Consider the following 19,529-nt stretch of genomic DNA (forward strand, 5'->3'; position numbering starts at 1 on the left):
AATGGGGATGAAAGCAGATGGTGGGTAATGACAGGAGCTGTGAGGGACTCCAGCGTGTCCTCATGCACAGCCACTGATGCTTTGAGGGGTACCTGCTGCAGCATGGGCCTGGCCAGATGCTTTGAGATGTACCTTCTCCAGCCTGGAGTTATCCTTTGGGGTGTCAGCATCACACCTGCATCCTCCTGGCAGATCTGCCCACCCAAATCCTGACTGATCCGCTGGGCCCCACAGCCCAAAGAGGGCAGGAAGGCGGGCACACACCCACATCTGCCCAGCTAAACCCGGGCAGCCTGGCAAAGGGAAAGAGCTGCTTCCTAAAGGACAGGAGCAGTGAGCGAGCTCAGGGCTGCTCGAGTCTCGGCGCTGCTGTCGGAGTGTAAACGTATCTGACAGGCAGCAGGCGGTGCCAGCCGGGGCTGGAGCGCCCGGGATTCCCCATCCAACGCGTTAAAGTCAGCAAGAGGCCAGAGGCTGACACGGCACTGCCTGGGGCCAGCGCTGCCCTGCAGTGGGTGAACCCTCTCCGTGCTCCCGCTGCAGGGAGCTGCCGAGCGGGGCTGCGGGTGAGCCCAGCCCAGGTGAGCCCTGCCCAGGTGCAGCCCATACCCAGGTGCAGCCCTGCCCAGGTGCAGCCCTTTTCCAGGTGCTGCCCCTATCCAGGTGCAGCCCCTGCCCAGGTGAGCCATGCCCAGGTGCAGCCCCTGCCCACCCCTCATCCTGCCCATGTGAGCCCACCCCAGGTGAGCCCTGCCCAGGTGAGCCCTGCCTAGGTGCAGCTCATACCCAGGTGAGTCCTTGCCCACCCCTCACCCTGCCCAGAGGAGCCCTGCCCACCCCTCACCCTGCCCAGGTGCAGCCCTGCTGACCCCTCATCATGCCCAGGTGAGCCCAGCCCAGGTAAACCCTGCCCAGGTGAGCCCTGCCCAGGTGCAGGCCCTGCCCACCCCTGCCCTGCCCAGGCACAGAGGCACTGAGCTCCATCCCAGGGCTGATCTCTGCCTTGCTCCTGCCCCCCGTGCGCAGCTGGATTTCTTCCAGAAGACACAAGAAGGGACAGGCAGGGATTCTCCAAAGGCAGATCTTCCTCCCAGCCCGTCTCCCTGGTGCTGAGGTCCAGGAGCAACTTCCGAGTGCTGGAGGCACCGTTCCTGCAGCACCACTGAGAGAGGGAGGCATCTAATGAAGGTCTGGGAGCACACAGAGCTCCTGTGCCACCTCAGCCATTGAGGCACACATCTGTCATTTGGAAGCTGCTTTCCTTGCTGGTGCAGCAACTGATAAGTTGCCTGGAGCAAAGAATCTGCTCCCTGTGTTGGTGAGGATGGCAGGTGAAATATTCAGAGACAAGGAGCCAAGAGCTTTCTTCAGAAATGGTCCTCTTGGGCCAGGCTGGAGACAGCTGGTGACATGGAAAAACCTGTGTTACATCCCTCTTTCTGTGGCTCATTAAAGGGCCTCTTCCAGCCTGGCACTGACACCAGCATTGCATTCCCATTTTAACACAGATGCCAGTTTGTAATCTTGCTGCCTGGCCTGGAACCACGCTCCTCTTCTTTGTGATTTGAAAGGAGAATAATGTTTTATACCAACTTCCCATTTTTGTTTCAAGGGTATTAAGAAATGAAACATTAATGGAATGTAGAAAATGAGCCGAGCGTTCAGCTACTATTCACCAAATTGTTCCTGTTCATCCCTGGGAAAGGAGGGAAAAATAGGAGCAGGAATAAAACTGTGCCTAGAAACATCCCATTTCTCCAATGCATGCATGGCTGACAGCCACTAAGCACAAATGAATAAATATTTTATGTGCTTTAATTTCCTCATCTACGAGCTGATGTTGTGAGCCTTTCTTTGCTTTATTTTGCTACTTCATAAATGTTAAAAACGTTTATCCTCTTATTCTTTCCAACAAAAGTAAGACTTTTTCCAGTCTCTACTCCTGTTCCAGTTGCTTTCATCTCTTTATTAGCATAGTAAAATAGCACATCACCTGCAGGTTTCTCCCTCCAGTAATTTCTCCTTTCTATTTTTTCCCACCTTCCTTCCTTTGGTCGCCTTATCATCACCTGCTCTCCCATCTCTATTATTCAGCAACCACGGTGTTTGCAGGTTGTTGTTTTTTTTTTGTCCCAGCTGCTCATTGAACCCTACAGTCTATTGAGATGCAGCTTGGATTTCTCCTGTGTTTATTTCATTTCCCTTTTTATTATTATCATCTCCTCTTCCTTACTCTGCCATCCCACATGGCTCTCCTCCCTGTTCCCTGCGTGCTGCAGACAGGGATGCTGGGATGTCCCAGGGCTGCCATCCTTCTTCCCTTGGCATTTTCCATCTTGCATTTATCCTTCTCTCAAAACCCCCTCCGTTTCTGCAAAATTACCACTTCCATATTCCTTAAGAGCCAAAATCTGCTGCCCTCACCTGGGTCTGATTGGGGTCTGGACCAAATCCTGCTCTCCTGGAAGGGAGCTGCCATCCACAGCATCCCACCCATCCTTCTGGGAAGAATTTGAGCTGCCCCAGAAGCCTCAAAGAGCTGGCAGGCAGCTCTGTGATGATGCAGTGATGAAGCAAAAAAAAACAAAAAAAAAAACCCTCCCTGCAATTAAAAGCTTAATCCCTCTGAAATGGAGCAGCCACAGGAAAAGGGGCAGGCAGGTGAGGATGGATGTCACTGCACAGGAAAGCGATAATGGAGAACAGAGAAAGGTGAGCAAGAACAAAGATTAATCACAGGCAGAGTTCAATGGGAAGGTTTTAAGGTGAGGTAAGATAAGTGGAAGTGTCTCCTGAAATGGATAATTGTCAGGAATTTGGAGAATTACCAGTGCTGGATGTGTGCTGGAGAGCCAGGGCTGCATTAGCCTTTCCTGGTGATTTGCTAAATTTATTCTTCTGTGATTCCTAACAAAATTCAAAGCTCATCAGCACCCGGTGGGTTATTTCCATTTATCTGCTTTAGAAGTGGTTTTAAAAAACCTCAGATACTTTTAATTAGCTTTAAATTCCTCTGTTCTTTCCCTCAACCTGTGATTACTGTTTAACCCAACTCTATCGTCTTCCCTCCCTCCTCTGGGCAAAGAAATTCCTGTTTCCTTCAAACCAGCCACTGCTGCTCAAAGCCCTGCAGTTGGGTTCTGGGAAAAGCTTTTGCTTTGTCTGTCACGACCGGAGGGGAGCTCACGATGTGAGATCTCCTCGGCTCCTCCCAAAGCGGAGCAGCAGCAGGGGAGGATATTTCGGGAGACCCTTCCCCGCTTCCCGGGGGGCTGAAGCTCTCGGCAGGATGAGCAGCAGCGCTTTGGCAGCGCTCGGAGCTGCCTGCTGCGAGTTAACCCTGTGCACTGCAATCTGCAGAGGTGTCACCAGCGGCAGGAGCGCTCCTGCAGCCCGGGCAGTGCCCGATGTGCCAGGCTGCTCCTGCCCACCGAGCCCCAGCGGGACCCTCAGCCCTTCCCACCACCCCGGGCTCCAGCCTGCTGCTTCGCATGGGTGACTCACTGGAAGTGAACCCACTCATTTTGACAGGATCTGGAATTTCAGGGCTCTCTGAGACCTCAACCTCGATCCCCAGCCCTAAAACAGAGAGTTTCTGGCATGCTGCAGAGGCACAGGAACTCACAGCAGCCCACCTGCCTCCCTGCACAGACTCCTATCCGTGCCTGGCCTGTGTGCCTGAGCCAGAAAACCATCATGGTCTGCATGGGATTGAGATCAAAGCTGCCCAGCGGTGCCGATTACTGACTATTTTTAATTCCAGGAGTGGTGTGTGCCTCTGTGCCGACCTGCGAGCGCTGTCAGTTTGCAGGGAAGTCAAATCCGATTAGCACAGAAAATATGCAGGGAGGGTAACATGGTGTGAACTGACATAACACGTGTTGGTAGAGGTGCCATCCTGGGCTTGTCTGTTTTCTGGCTGTTATAAATCCCACAGCAGCAAAGAGACACACATATCCAATGGTGATTATTCACCATAAGCCCTTCAGCTTGAAACATATTTTCCAGGAGGCTCCTAGATAGGAAATTTCCTTACAAACGAGCATGCCTTTTCACAGGTGGGGTTTGCACCCTCTCTGCCCTGTGGGAGCAGTTCAAACTGTGCCAGCTCCAGTGAGGATGGCACAGGGAGCCCTCCTGCAAACCCACACTGGGATCAGGTCCCTCTCCATCCCCAGGGAGCTGTGGTGACCCTGGAGGAGCAGCCCACAAGGGCTGGGATAGGCAGAGATGAGGACAAAAGGGTTCAAAAGCCACAGAAAAGAGGCAGGGAAAAGGCACAGAGGCAGCACAGAGCCTCAGCAGGCTGCACGGAGATCTGCCTACCGAGGCACCTCTGCGGCCTCGCCGCTCACGCAGCCAGGCCAATTAATGATCCCAATCAATAATCCTGACCCAGAAATTTCAGACAGGAGCTACAAGCAGAGCGAGGTCTCCCCAGAGGCAGCCTGGCAGGCAGGATCTCTCAGCCAATTTTCCCGGGTCCTCCCCTGGACTTTGGGCTGCGGGATCAGCAGTTTAAAGAGCTCTCCCAGCTCCTCTGGGGTAAGTGACATCACTGACATGTTTGATAATCACCGGTAATTGCCCCTGCATCGCACTGGGCAGCTGGAGGTGGAGCACGCTGAGCTGGACTGCAAAGCACACGCGGATCTCCGGGATGCGCTTTTAAATCCTGATGGGAACCGGAGGAGACGGGCGGTGCTGGGCTCAGCGCGGCAGGGAGCAGCATCCCCCCCCTCCCCATCCTCAGAGCATTCACAGTGACAACAGCGATTTTGCGACCCCAGAACAAATGATGCCGGCTAATGCAGAGGCAGCTCGCTTCCCCTCTGAGTAATTGCCTTCCCGATGCTTGGAAAAGGCTGCGGGTGACATGTTCATCCAGGAGGGCAAGCAGGTTCCCAGCGTGCTGACAGGGCACGGGCAAGCTCCAAATTTTGCCAGAGAGAGAGCCTAGCCCTCAGCTGGTAGGATTAAAGCCTGAGGGGTGATCACCAAAGTGGGAAAACTTAGCGTGTTTCACTAGCAGGTGTGTTTCACTACACCCCCAGATGCTCTGGTGTGAACTCTGGTGGAGTTACTGAACCTGGGATGAGCCACGTGGGGAGAGCAGAGGAGAGGGGAAATGGAAGATGCACTTTGTGTTGGAGGGTTTAAGGGTGAATACAATAAAATCCATCTTTCAGCGTGGAAAAATAGGGGCAAAACGTGCAAAAAGAGAGGTCTGTAAAAAAAAAAGATCAGCTAGGGAAGCTGTTGCAGGGAAAGGGAAGGGGGCAGGTGGCTGAGGCCAGGCTGAGGGCAAGGGGATGAGCTGTACTGTGGTTTTGAGAGACATCCTCAGCAGCTGTGTGAGGGCACTTCTGTCCACCAAATCTGTGCTCTGCTTTGAAAATTTAAAATCTTTTCAAGATGAGAGCAGCACTCCCTCCTCAGAGAAGGCTTTTATTGACCCAGCAGATCCAAAGCTGAGCGCATTGTAATGTCAGAAGCAGTTTCATCCTCACGGTCAGTCCCTCGGCAGGGCTGTGGCTCTGTCCATGTCCTGCACAGCCACTCCCACTCCTGGCACCTGTGGCATCCTTGGAGATGCTCTGCACCCCAGAGGTGTGGGCACTCTGTGAGGATCCAGGAGCCAGGAGAGAAGGGGTTAAATGCCTCCCTCCCACGACAACACCTGGGAGGAATTTGTTCCTTCTGAAAGGTTGAGGACAGGGAGGGAGATCTTCAAAGTTCCTCCACAAGCCACTGAAGCTGAATTTTAATGGCGAAGACAACAAAAAAATATGAAAGCGAACAGAACAAACAAGAATAAATTATTTATGAGGATGAAAGTGAAGAAAGGGAAGTTAAGCGAAACAAAGGGAACCACGCATTTCCCACAGCTGAGGTAGCATGATCAAAGCTCTCAGGAAACCAAAGCCGATCGCTCGTGCCCGCCGTGGCGATAACACCCAGGCTTTGATAGTGCACAGCGCTCACAGCCAGGCTCCCCTGTGCTCCCTTGGAGCTTGGAGGGCTCCTCTGCCACTTCTACCCAGCCAGGGGATGCCTGTCACCTCCAGGGAACAGGCTGGAGCAGAGGAAGGGACCTTAAAGCTCGTCTTGTTAGAACCTTCCACAGGCCAGGCTGCTCCAAGGTTGGGCTGGAGGGAGCTGTGCCTCCCTGTCACTTCACTGCTCACATAATCTCCTCTTTTGGGTAAATGAAAGACAAACCATGGCACGCCCAGGCAAACATCTTCTCCTTAAATATTTCAGAGCCGTTAACCTCTCTCCACACTCATCGTCATCTAGCAGGTAATTGAAATGGCTTTGCCTAAGCAGAATTTTTCAGAGATCAATTATTTACTTCCAGCAGAAGGGTCTGGTTTCAAGCTTGTTTACGATGCAGCTGTTGCTACCGCTGGTTCCTCAGCCTTGTTTATCCCTAAGCAGATAAAAGCTGGCTGATTGGAGATAAAGTTCTTGATTTTCCCAAAGTGCCTGATGGATCTTGTTGGCCACACTTGGAAATTGGGATGCAATGCCTTCATTACGCTGTTGTCTTCTGTCAATTGCTGTTCTGCAAATAAGCAACAGGATGGTGGAATAAGCGAAGAAGAGCTGGTGTGGAGACAGGAAAATCCACTCTGATATCTCACCCTGAAGAGCAGCAGCCATGGATGCACGAGGATGTGCTTCTCTTCCCTGGGGAAACCCAATATCCCCAGCTGGGAATCTCCCTGGCCCTGGAGTTGCCTCCACCTTTGCTGCCCCAAAGCAAATGGGGAATGTGGGAAGTCTGCCTGGGAGGGAGGGTGAAGTGAGAACAGATCTTTCACTCTTCCCATGAATAATGTAATTACCAAGCAAGGCCAGCATGGGGAGGGTGAACTGCATCGTTCATCGGGGCCAGGGAAGAGCATGGGGGTTGAGGAGGGGGCTGGAGAGGCTGTGGCTGCTCTGCTCCTGGGCCTGCCGTGCTGCAAACAAGCCGTATTCGACCATATAAATGGTCTTATTCAAAGAGGAGAATTAAGGTAATAACCGTTCTCCAGGAAGGAAAAGGAATTCAATTTCAAAGCCAAATTAAACAAAGCTTCCAATTAGAGCAGATAATGTTTGCAGTGAGCTGAATGGCCTTTCTTCCAGCTCAGCCTGAGTTTAATTTTTCTAATCGGCTCTATTTTGCACGTCGGTTGCTTCAAGGTGGCCAATTTCTTAGGAATTGGCAGATATTGACTGAGGATGCTGGGCTCAGAATTGGGGCTTTTTTCCCTCCAGCGTCGAAGTCTTTGATCGCTCACATACTGCTGGCACCCAGCTGGGCTTCCAAAACCAAACCCAGGCTGGGATCCAGGCACCAAACCCAGGCTGGGCTTCCAAAACAAAACCCAGGCTGGGATCTGAGCACCATCCCCCAAATCCAGCTGGGATCCCAGCACCATTACCCAGCTGTGCTTCCAGCACCAAATCCAGGCTGGGCTCCCAGTGCCTGCACTCAGCTGGGATCCCAACACCAGACCCTGGGCAGGATGCCAATGCTGGAACCTAGCTGGGCTTCCAACACCAGCCTGCAGGTGGGATCCCAATGATGGCACCCAGCTGGGCTTCCAACACCAAATCCTGGCTGGGATCCCAACACCAGACCCTGGAGAGGATCCCAATGATGGTACCCACCTGGGCTTCCAGCACCAAACCCTGGCTGGGCTTCCAGAACCAGACCCAGACTGGGATCCTGATGGTGGCATCCAGCTGGGCTTCCAACACCAGACCTTGGCTGGCATCCCCACACTGGCACCCAACTGGGATCTCAATGCCAGCATGGTCCTGATCCCTGTGGCACAGTCCCAGTCCCTTTGGGACAGCCCCAATCCCTTTGGGACAGCCCCGATCCCTTTGGGACAGCACAGCAAGTCCCTGTACGTGGCAGTTTTAACTCTTGCTGTGAGTCCCAGGCTGCAGCAGGCAGCTGCCCTCGCTCCTGCAGTCCCCACGTACAAGGCCCAGGTTTGTGTTATTACAAATGACCCGAAGAGCTTACTGGGTTCATGTAGATGAAAATATTGATTTTTTGCTTTCAGGAAAAAAGCCCAATTAAGAAAATCTAATGGAAAGGCGACCCTTTATCCCCTCTTTGTCTTATCTACCAGGAGCCAATATTCCACTGTTTCAATGAAGGAGAAAATCTGATCATTTTTCCTCTATTTCCCTCTTGCTGCTTGTGGCAAGAAAGACTTGCTGAGCATGATGGAATTCACCCCAAGGACACCTGACCTGCTGACTGCTGCACTGGGCTCCCAGGGAAGCTGCTGCTGGGAAACACAGGTGGGATGGGAAAAAACAGCCCCAGTAGCACAGGGCAGCCCTAGTTACCCCACAACCATTCTCCCCCGTTTGCACAAACCAAAGTGTAACAGGAAAGAATCATCAGCCTCGTCTGCTGATCCCTGACTCGCTTTCTCATCGATTTCTCTCCGGACTACACGACAGAGATGCCACTTCCCAGTAAAGAAGGGCTCTCCTGAGAGCTCATCCACACTCCTGACATGCCACAAACAGAACTTCTCACCCTGGCCGTGCTGGGGGAAGCTGTCACGGGGGCAGGGCAGAGCAGACAACATCATTGCCTTAATACGCGTCTTTAAGCAACTCTGCTCGCTGGGGAACTGCGTGGGGCTGACAGCAGAAAGGATGATCAGCTGCACTGGCTCTCCCACTCCTGTGGCCAGGAACCTCATCCCAAATCCAAACATCTTGCAGGGCTCCTGCTCATCAGCTTCCAAATCTCTCTGTATTAAACCAGCACTGGAGGAGCCATCCCTGACTCGCTTGGTGTGAAGCTCTGCCCACCACAGCTTCTCCATGGAGCAGTTTGGGGGGGGTTGCTGGATCCAAGGCTCTTCTCCCTCCTTCTGCTGCCTTGGGAAAGACCCGATGGAGCAATGCCAGAAGGAGGGCAGGCCACAGGGCCACCTTCCTGCCCCTTGATTAGGAGGAAGGGGGCTCGAAGCTGCAGTTCCAGCACCCATTCGCAGCCCTCGGACTGCAGCGCTTAAACCTTCCAGGGCCAATCTCTTCACTGGTTAATTATGTTGGAGGATTACACTTATTAAAACTTCCCACTTTGGCAGCTCATCTGAGATGAAATCCTCCGGCTTTGCAAAAATAATTCGCATCGGATCTGCTGCCTCATATTCCGAGCTCGCTTGTTAACAGCGAGCTGGGCGGGTGCCAGCAGCCGTCATCCCGGCCTCTCTGGGAAACGGATGATTTCCTGAGAATAAGCTGGTTTAATTTCTCCTGAATTGCTAAAGCACACACACTCTGGGATTTTCAGGCCACCTTCATTGGAGGCAAGGGAAGGTTGGTTTTTAGATGGATCTGCCTCCCGTGGGAGCGCTGGCAGCAGGAGCTGTGTGAGTGGGGGCACTGCCCTGTCCTGCTGCCCTTTCCAGGGGCATCTCCCCAGCCCAGCGGGCAGGAACCCTCCCAGCAGGGTGGCCGCAGTGCGTGTGGCATTGCCCTCTCCTGGGAGGAAACAGAACTCCGTGCAGGAATTATCCACAAGTAAAGAGGGACAGCAAGTGCCAGGAATAGCCCAGCTCCTGGCGGCACGGGCTCACTCCCTTTCACCTCTTGGTCAGGTGCCCGTGGCTGGCACATGGATTGACTTCTGCCTGTGGATTTTGCCAGACACGGAGTGGTGATAACGGAGATCCCAACAGCAGCAGGACCTGAGCGGCCCCAGTGAGGGAAATCGATGTGAAAATGAGTCAGGGATCAGCGGTGATGACTCTTTCTTGTTACGCTTTGGTTTGTGCAAAAGGGGGAGAATGGCTGTGGGGTAGCTGGGGCTGCCCTGTGGTATTGGGGCAGCTTTTTTCCACCCCCACCTGGATGGAGCTCACAAACCACGCTCTGTGCTCGCCCGCAGGTCAGATTCCTGGAGGGATTTGGCTGGGATGCCAGCAGGGAGCCAGGATCCAAGCTGCAGCTGCTGGACCACCTGCCCACACTCCACATCTTTTCTTTTCTTTTCTTTTCTTTTCTTTTCTTTTCTTTTCTTTTCTTTTCTTTTCTTTTCTTTTCTTTTCTTTTCTTTTCTTTTCTTTTCCTTTCCTTTCCTTTCCTTTCCTTTCCTTTCTTCTTTTCTTTTTCTTTTCCCAGATCTTTGGCAGTTCCAAGTGGTTCGTAAGGATGCACGGCACATCCCAGCAAAGCTCTGCCCGAGGCTTCCCGAGGACAGAGATCTGTGAGCCCTGTGCCAGGCACCTGGCTCTCCCACCTCACCCAGGGACAGTGCAGGAGCTGTGTCAGGAGAGGCACTGGCACCTGGAGCAGCAGCTGCTGATGCCTCCAGACGAGGCATCCCATGGACAGGGAGACTGTGGCATTCACATTTTCTGGAAAAATCCCTTCACCCAGGATTTTTCTCCTGGGAAGCTGAGAAGCCTCAGAGAAAAAGGAGAACAAAGTCTTATCTCATTTACTTCTCCTGTGTTGTGCTCCTGTGTTTGGAGATTGTTTACCAACAGGTGGTTGTTTCATTGCATTCTGGTGTGAATTGTTTTCACTCATTGGCCAATCAGTGGCAAGCTCTGTTGGGGCTCTGGAAAGAATCATGAGTTTTTACTATTATCTTTTTAACCTTCTGTAAGTATCCTTTTGGTATTCGTTAGTATAGTTTAGTTTAGTATTCTTTAATATAACATAGTATCATAAAATAATAAATTAGCCTTCTGTGAGCACAGATTCAGATTCTTCATTCCTTCCTGCCACGAGGGATCCCACAAATAAAACAGGAGGCTTTGCTCTCAAAGGATGGCACAGAGCTGCTGTGCAGGAGGGAGAGCTGGGGGCAAGGAGCTGCTCCTGCTGGGCATGGGGTGAGGGCAGACAGCAAAGGGCTCAGCCCGGGTTTGTGCTGAGCTCTCCCATTCCTGGTGAGTTTCCCAGCACGTTCAGAGCCGCTGCCTGAACACCCTCGCACGGCTCCTCCGCCAGGAAAAGTGATTTGCAATTAGCTCAAACGCAGGTTTATCTCCTCCTCGCACAAAGGGGGCTCGTGCAGGGCTTTGAAATAAATATTGGAGAGAATAACCAGAGGCGGATAGAGCCGTCTACTCCGTATTTTACCTCTTTCAGGAGAAGAGTGTGAAATATGTTTATAGTCCCAACTCCCAGCCATCCCGAGGAGCGGCTCCGTTTGGGCAAATGGAGCTGATGAGCAGCGGGGATAAATCAGGCTTTCCCACCACAGTCAATAAAGCTCCATCTAGGGCTGCTTAAAGCCTAACGGGGGATGGAGCCCGGCTTAAATCCAATCTGGATCCAGCGGCTGGGAAAGCTGAAGGAGGGATGTGAGCTGTATTGATTCTCAGGCTCTGCACTGGAAACGCTGGGAACTTCAAAAAGACAAATGCCTGTTGGGAGCAGATTTGGAAAGTGGAGGCCTGAAAACAATAAATATGGCTCATAAAAAAGGTTAAATGTGTTACTCATATCTGCGTGAGGCAAACCAGGTTAGAGCCTGCTCAGAAGGGATGGCTGGCAGAGCAGAGCATGCCTGGAATATGGAAATTCCTGCTAAGAGACGGTGATGGATAGACCTGAAAGTGCAATGGAAGAAATTGGTGAAATATGGAGTTCCCAAAGTCCTCAGGAGCAGTTTAGCTCTCAGGTGTGAAAGTTCTGAGAATGCAGCCAGCATGGCTGGTGCCAAGGCCTGGGCTGGGATGAGATGGGAAAAAGCAGCCCCAGTATGGCAGGAGGGTGAGATGAGATGAGATGAGACCAGACAAGACGAGATGAGACGAGACGAGATGAAATGAGATGAGATGAGTTGAGATGACACAAGATGATGAGGTGTGACATATGAGACATTCCTCATGTTCTGGAGCAGAGGCAAGAGTGAAGAATGGTGGCCTGGTGGCCTTGGGGTCAAGGTGTGACTCGCTGTGGCAGTTCAGGCAGCACGTTCTGCCTGTCACACGTCACTGCCATGAATTGAAGCTGTCTCCATGTCCTGAGGTCTCTCCTGTGTTCCATCATCCTCTCCTCCTCTGAAACGCTAATGGCATTAACATATTTATCATTAACAAATCTGTTAAGTCCCAGAACTGGATCAAACTGCTGAGTCGTAACACCTCATTTGTAATTTTCATCCCCGAGGATGCCTTTAGGATTATAAATAAACTCCCTGCTCCTAAAAGCACATGGAACTTTGGGAGCCTGATCCAGGCTCTCAGGAACACAGGGATGCCTTGGGGGAGCAGGGGGAGCTCGGAGTGCCCCAAGTGGAGCAGCAAAGCCCAGTGCTGTGGGGGGATGAGGCTTCAGGCTGTGATGGATGAGTGACACGTTGGGGCTGAATTAGGAAGCAGGAAGGAATGAGAGCAGCTCAGCACAGTCACCCCTGATGTGCTGGTGGCACGAGAGGTCTGGGATTTCCCCTTTTTGGGGTTTGCAGAGCAGCTACAGACCGCTCCCAGAGCTTGAGGGTGGTCAGGTGATGCTCTTGAGGTCACTGGGGTGGCTGGTGTGGCCTCTGGGACAGGGCTGCTTCCATCACCCACCTCATGGGAGGAGGATTCCCTCCTCCCAGCAGCCTGTCCTGGTGGGAATGCTGCTGGAAAGCAGCACCAGCACTGCAGCATCACCTCCTCCTTCTCCTCTCAGGGTCACAGGGCTAGAGATGGGTTACAGCTCTCAGGAAGGGTTATCAGGATGATCATCAGTGCTCAGAATCATTGGGACAATGAGGAATAAACAGCGGATCTATTTATAGAAATTACAGGGAAATCTCGCTCTAGCCACAAACCCCCTTCACTGCGAATCTGCACAGATGTTTCCTTTGGATTTGAAAAGTGATTAATAAATAAATGAGAGTAGTGCTTGTTTTGGCTGAAATAGAGTGATAAATGATGTCTGCAGGGTTTTGTTACCCAAACAGGGTGAGGGATCTGACCTGGGACAAACAGCCAGAGCTGACAAGAGGGGAACAATCAACAGCAGGCTCAGGCCAGGAATGAACTCAGTGCCACAAGTGGCTGTGCAGGAGCCCTTGTGCCCCAGGGCACATGTGGTGTTTGTGAGGGAAGAAATGAATCTGACTCCATGTTCTCAGAAGGCTGATTTATTATATCATGATATTATATTACATTAAAAAATGCTATACTAAAACTACACTGAAGAAAGAGAAAGGATACATCAGAAGGCTTAACAAGAATGAATAATAAAAACCCGTGGCTGACTCCTCGGGGTCTGACACACCTGGCTGTGATTGGTCATTAAGCAAGAACAATTCACATGGAACCAATCAAAAAATCACCTACCACATTCCAAAGCAGCAAAACAGGAGAAACAAATCAGATAACATTGGTTTTCTTTTCCTCTGAGGCTTCTCAGCTTCCCAGGAGAGGAATCCTGGGCAAAGAGGATTTTTCAGAAAATATCACAGTGACAGGCACAGGCAGGACACGGCTCCTGGCACCTCGTGGCTTCACTCTGCCTCTGATTTCCACACCACAGGACCCTCCCCTGCACCCCTCTCCCCTGATCCCTCCTCTTCAAGCCTCTGGCAAAGCCAACGTGTTTACTGCGCCGCTCGTGTTGACTTTTTTTTTTTTAATTCATGCATAATTCAGGCTGTATCTGTAATTCCTGGGTAAACACAGACATAACTTTTCTGTTGACTATTCCTTGACCCACTTACTGTGCAAACATGCCTTGGAATGGAGCAGCACTGGAAAGGAGAGACCTTCAGAGGAGTCAAGGGCTCCCAGGGGGCCGGGAGAGCGTGGCCATGCAGTGTCAGGGCTGTGCCAGTGCTGTGCTGTGTTGGTGCCCTGAATTTGCCCACTCTGTCCCTGTCAAAGCCAAGGCATTCCCTGTGCTGGGGGAATGACCAGCCAGCTTGGCAACCTGCAAAATTGCTGTCAAATCCCTCCAGGTTTCCACTGAAATCGGAGGTTTTGTATTAATTTGTATTGTGATGAAAGCGTGTACCAGCACCGTATCACAAACACAAACAGGGCAATCTTATAAAAATTTCATCTTTATCTATTTTGGGGAGAAATAGCCGTGTCTGCCTAATTGAAGCATCTGTCATTCTGACATTAAATAGTGCATCCATGGTTCTTTTATTATATTCCCTTGCATTTCCCATACACTGTTAAATTGAAATAACACCGGTGGCTCGGAGATAAAGGGAGATAATAGGTATTTTATAATGAGCAAAGAGGAGGATTCATCTTCAGTCAAAGCCCAGAATTGCTTTAGATTTTTTTTTTAATGTTGTTATTTGTGTTTGATGTTGTTATTTTGCCACCCTAAAGTGGGGATTCTGCCACTCAGCTTTCCCAGTGCAAGGAGGAGATTTGCCCACAGGGGAAGGGATGTGAGCACCAGCAGCTGAGGTGACACCGTTTTGACTGTGCACAAAATTAAGTTTAGTGAGTACCACTCCTATCAAGGAGGAGCTGGGGCAAATCAATTCAGCCTCAGATTTGCATGGAATAAGTAAAAGTGGATCCAAAGATCCACACACTGCCTGCTCTGCTGTCTGTACCAGCATTTGTCACCTCCCCTTTGGGACAGGAGTGCCCCAAGGACAGGGACACCTGGGCCAGACCTCCCCAGCTGCAGCTTCCCCCTGACACAAACCAGCCCCAGAAAATTGAACCTTCCCCAGAAAATTGAACTGTGCAGCGCTTTCCCCGTGTGGCTCCTGTAATTAAATCCCATGCAAAACGAAGCAATTACCAAAAAAAAAAAAAAAAAAAAAGGCACCGTGTGAGCACAGATATTATCAGCGTGGAGGCTCCCCAGGTAGCTGGCACAGAGGCTGTGGCAGCTGCTTGCCCTGCCTGGTGCCCACCCCAGCGATGCTCCTGCTGCCAGGGAGGGGTGGCCTGGCCTGGGCACCCTGCTGGCTTTGGGTGGCTCCGACTTCCAGAGCTCCCTGTGGATCCCTGTGGCTCCAGCTGAATCCAGCATTGGGCACAGGGAGCTGTGGGGAAGGAAATGATGCTTGGGGAAGTGAAGGAATAGCCACAGCTCGGAGTAAAAGCACAGATATCTAATTGAGATTTCCTTGAAACCCACTGGAAATAATTAAAATTGACTTCTAATACTTTACAAACTAATTAGGAGTATTGGACTGGATAACTACATTGAAGTATAAGTGGCATTTAATTGGGATAAACTGAATCATAATTGGGAATAAGTGCAGCCCAAAACAATAAACAGCTTGGTAGGAGAGGTTATGGGCCGCTTGTTCCAGCACAGGGAGTGTGGTGCTGGCTCAGAGGCTGTCCAAGGCACTGGGACATCTCTCATCAAATCACAGAACATGCTGAGATAGAAGGGACCCAAAAAGATCGCCAAAGTTTAACCCCAAGCCCTGCATAGACACCCCAACAATCCCTGAGAGCATTGTCCAAACCCTCCTGGAGCTCCGGCAGCCTCTGTGCCCATTCCTGGGGAGCATGGGCAGTGCCCAGCACCCTCTGGGGCATGAACCTTTCCCAAAATCCAACCTAAACCCCCTGGCCCAGCTCCAGGGGTTCCCTGGGTCCCGTCCCTGTCACAGAGGCTGGAGCAGCAGAGCCTGATGGGGTCTGACCTCAGTCTCCTCCAGCTGAACACACTCAGTGACCTCAGCTCCTCCTGTGTCCCCTCCAGGCCCTTCCCCATCTTTGTAGCCTCCTTCGGGTATCCCTAAATGTGACCTGTGCTGGCACAGCCCTGGCACACCCCGAGCAGACACAGAGCCAGGGAGCTGCCAGAGGCACTGGGTGCAGTCAGAGCCATTACAGCCACCCCAGAGCTGCTGCTCCCTCTCCAGAATCCCCAAACTCCATTTCCAGAGCCTGATGTGTGTGAGCAGCCCCCAGCCCGTGCCTGCTGGTTTATTTATCTGAGCTTTAATAACACCACCCTTTCAGCGGTATCAAACAGCCTCGAGCTTCTCATTCCCCTCAATGAGCTGGGAACAAATGAAGTGGGTGCCGAGCTGCCGGCCCTTTGTTCTCCCTCATCTGCTCCACTCATTACTTTGAGGAGTCCTATTTTCTTCTTCTTTACTGCTTTCTTCTCTCGAACAATGGGCTCTGAATGTATTCAAGTAACTCTTTTATCACTCACTTCTGCCGAGATCTTTAAGTTCTCCACCTGAACAGTTGGTATTTCTATTTATGAAAACTTTCTTGCTGACTGCTGAAATTGGGATTTTACTCTTGAAACGACTGGTTAGCTCAATTATGGCCTGCTTCGTTCCCCCCATTTAGATTTAATAGCTACAATTTATAAATGCCAGCCTTCCCTCTTGTTTCCTCATCCCCCACACACCATCAGCAAAGCCAGGAGCCTTCTGATCTCCCTCCAATGGGGATCCAAGGTGGCCAGGCCATTTTTTTGTACACTTTTTGCCCTATTAAAAGAAAACACAAAACAAATTCACAAAACTCTCAATGCATTCCCTCCCTTTTCATCATTCTCCCAGCAGCAGACCTCACAAAGTGCTTTATGGGATGCAGGAAAGCCCTCACCAGCCTGGGAGCCCCTCGGTTCCCTGGTAACTTAGAGGATGCTCCTTTTCACATGGTTGTTTGTTCTTCCAAGCCTGGCTCAAAATATTAAAAAGCTGAATGGCTTTTTCTTCTCTCATTCATTTCAGCAGCTCCTCTGAAGATCATTCTGCTCCTCCCTTGTTCCTGGAAGTTTTCCCTCACTGGTAATTGCTGTTTGCACTTGTGGCTGGACAGTGCCTGAGTCTAAAACCTCCTGCCCTGCTTTTGGAATATCAGCTTTTTACAGGCTGTGCTGATGGCAGGCACTGGGTGCCCTGGGTGTCAGTGGCAGTGGGTGCTGGGTGTCCTGGGTGCCCTGGGTGGCAGTGGCAGGGGTTGCTGGGTGTCCTAGGTGGCAGTGACAGTGGGTGCAAGGTGTCCTGGGTGCTGGTGACAAAGGGTGCTGAGTGTCCTAGGGTGGGTGCCCTGGGTGCTGGTGACAGGGGGTGCTGGGTGCCCTGGGTGGCAGTGGCAGTGGGTGCTGGGTGTCCTAGGTGGCAGTGACAGTGGGTGCAAGGTGTCCTGGGTGCTGGTGACAAAGGGTGCTGAGTGTCCTAGGTGCTGGTGACAGGGGCTGCTGCGTGCCCTGCATGCCCAGGGTAGCAGTGGTGGCACATGCTGCGTGCCACAGGCATCCTGGGTGACATTTCCAGAGGATGCTGTGTGCCCTGGGTGCCCTGGCTGGTGGGCACAGGGGGCTCTACGTGCCCTGACTGGCAGTGGCAGTGATGGTGGCAGTGCTTTGGTGGCAGCACTGGGTTTGCCCAGCAAAGGGGCACGAGGAGCCACGGCTGGAGCCCAGCACAGCATTCCCACCTTGGGGTCCCTGGAGCACTGAGAGGAGCTCCAGGGCTGCTCATCCTGGCTCGTGGGCCAGCCCAGCTCCTCAGCTGGAAGTAATGTTCTGGTGAGCTCCAGCCCATCTGTTATCCCTCTCCTTTGCTAACAGAGCCTGGCTTCGTTCTGGTTTATTAATATTTATTTAGTCTGTTTGAAACCTAGGCCTGTTGCAGGAGACTTGGGATACATCTACAAGGATTTTATCTCCCAGCTCCGGTGCTGCTGCACCATTAGAGGGCAAATGGGGTGTGGCAAAGGGATTCTCCTTGGAGGTGGTGGCTGGTGCTGGAACCCAAATCCGTGGGATCTGCTCCCGCACCTAGATCACAGACCCCATCCCACCTGCCCCCAGGGTCTTCTCAGCACAGCTCTGCTTCCCACCATCCATGCCCTTCCATTTTTAGGCATCTCTTCTGGATGAAACCTCAGGGACAGCAAGGGGCTTCTGCCAGGACACAGAAGGAGCAGCACGTGGCAGGGTGGTGAGACCCTGACCCAGAGCAGAGCTAACACTCTTTAGAAAGAGCTGTCAGTGCCCTGGAAAAGTCAGGGATGGGGAAGGAGATTATTAAAGGAGCTTTTCCATGAGTTTGATAAGCACTAACACGCTGCAGGCTTGGGGTGAGCGGCGCAGACGTCGGCTGTAACGAGCTGAGTGGCCTCTCAGGAGGCTACAGGAAATCAAGTTTAACATCAATTTTTAACTCTTGCTCTGCATTATTCAATAAGTGGTTTGAAACCTGCCTGGCATCACGAGAGGATGGAACTCGTTCCTGTGCTGGCAGGAGGGAAAAAAAAAATGTTTTGTTTTGCAATTAAAGGAGCGTCCCCTCGGCCGCAGAGGCGGCATTGATCGGGGTTTATAAAGAGCCCCCGGCAAAGCTTTTCTGCTCCTTTAATGAGATAAGCAAAGGTGGAAGATGCAGGAGCTAATCTGAATCAGGGCACCTTGTGCCTGTGCCCTTGGTGGTGCACACACCTGGAGAGGTTTGGAACGGCCAGGAAATGTGTCCTGTCCTGTCTGGTGGGTGGCAAACAGAAGCAGGCTCTGCTCTGTGCTTCACCTTCATGGGCACTGGGACTAATCACACACCCTCGTTAATTTGCTTCTGCCAGGCTGTTACAACATCACCCAGAGCTGCTCTCTGAATCACCGTGTTGGGGTGTTTGAGCTGCGTTTTCCCTGGCTGGTGGCTCTTCCCAGGAGGGAATGCCTGGCTCTTTGCTGTCTGCAGCTTAGCATTGCAAAAACCCCATGTGGAGAGTGCAGCAGTTCACAAAGCTGCTGAGTTGTCCCCAAAACAGGGTGGTTTTGGCAAAGTGGCATCTTCCTGCTGCGTCAGACCAGGGATGGTGAGAGGAATCCTGTGCAGCATCACTGCTGTCCCCAGAAAGGTGGGGTGTCTGTGTCTCCCCATCACCAGGCAGGACTCAGGCTCCTCTCCAGCTCCTGCTCGTGAAGGGTTTGACTTTTCAAAGCTCTCCAGGTATTTCTCAGCTGGAATAAAACTCACCTTCAACGCTTTATGAAGCCGTTCATGCTTCTCTATCCCTGTTTTAAGGGAAGTTTTATTAGGTCAACCCATGGATTTTTCAGTTAAAATAATTGGTGTTTTACACCGTGGGCATCAATACAAATGTAAACACAAGCAGGAACAGCAGTGATGCGTGTCCTGGGTTTGGCTCCCTGGGCTGAGCTGGTCCCAGGTTCCCTAAGGAGTGATAAAGGAGTGTAGAACAGGGCTGACCAGCTCTCCGTGGATCTTCACCACCAAAGCCCACCCTGTGCTGATCCTGGAGCTCTCCTGTCCCTGCTGGACCTGCGAGGTGGGACAGGACCCATCCTGGTGGCAGGAGATGCTCTGAACTGAGGGGACAGGGATGGGTACAGCAATCACTCTCAGGCTGGGAGGGCTGAGTAGCTCTTCCATCCTCAGCTGGATAATAATTTCCAGCAGCTTCTGGAAGCACAATTCCAGTTGGAATGTCACACCAGGACATGGCATTCACTTGTACTGCTGCATCCCTCCCTACCTGGGCAAGTGAACTCACACCAGGCTCTGTGGTGGAGGGGGAGGGAGGCTCTATATGTTATTCCATACTTCCTCCTCCATTTAGATGGATTAATTG

The sequence above is a fragment of the Onychostruthus taczanowskii genome, unplaced genomic scaffold (genome assembly GCF_017590055.1).
Source record: "Onychostruthus taczanowskii isolate IOZ18803 unplaced genomic scaffold, ASM1759005v1 scaffold61, whole genome shotgun sequence".
Classification (NCBI taxonomy): Eukaryota; Metazoa; Chordata; class Aves; order Passeriformes; family Passeridae; genus Onychostruthus; species Onychostruthus taczanowskii.